Source organism: Gavialis gangeticus, unplaced genomic scaffold, assembly GCF_001723915.1.
Source record: "Gavialis gangeticus isolate Ggan-Ray unplaced genomic scaffold, GavGan_comp1, whole genome shotgun sequence".
NCBI classification, from domain to species: domain Eukaryota; kingdom Metazoa; phylum Chordata; order Crocodylia; family Gavialidae; genus Gavialis; species Gavialis gangeticus.
The window spans coordinates 11006749-11007033 of NW_017729009.1; the positions used below are offsets into that span (position 1 = coordinate 11006749).

The window sequence follows — 285 nt, forward strand, 5'->3', positions numbered from 1 at the left end:
TGGGACTCGAACTTGCGTCCCTCCGCTCCCCCCTTCCGCTCCCATGGCAACACGCGCCCCACCTCCAACTACCCGTGAGACCGGGGGCCGGAAGTGACGCAGGCACGTCCGGGACACGTGAGTAGGCGCGGGGATTGCGAACGCCGCGGAGGTGAGAGGTCGGGGGGGTCGTTGTTGCCATGACAACCCCGGCCCGGCCGGCCTGCGTCCCCCCCAGACCTGGTAGCAGGGGCTTGCACGGGCCGTGGGGCGAGGCGGGGGCTCCGGGGGGGCACAGGGGCAAAG

At 72.3% G+C, this 285-nt stretch overlaps 2 protein-coding genes across 4 annotated transcripts in view; one reads left to right on the top strand and one right to left on the bottom strand.

The window, feature by feature from the left end:
* The window catches only part of STMN3 (stathmin 3), a 105272-nt gene that overhangs the window by 53826 nt on the left and 51161 nt on the right, over positions 1 to 285 (bottom strand). The window lies entirely within an intron of this gene.
* The window catches only part of RTEL1 (regulator of telomere elongation helicase 1), an 89109-nt gene continuing 88870 nt past the window's right edge, over positions 47 to 285 (top strand). The window contains exon 1 of one of the 2 annotated variants that reach the window (XM_019510043.1): positions 47 to 151. The gene's annotated coding sequence lies outside the window, so the exon portion shown is untranslated. The remainder of the gene's footprint in view (positions 152 to 285) is intronic. The other variant, XM_019510041.1, reaches the window with a different exon arrangement.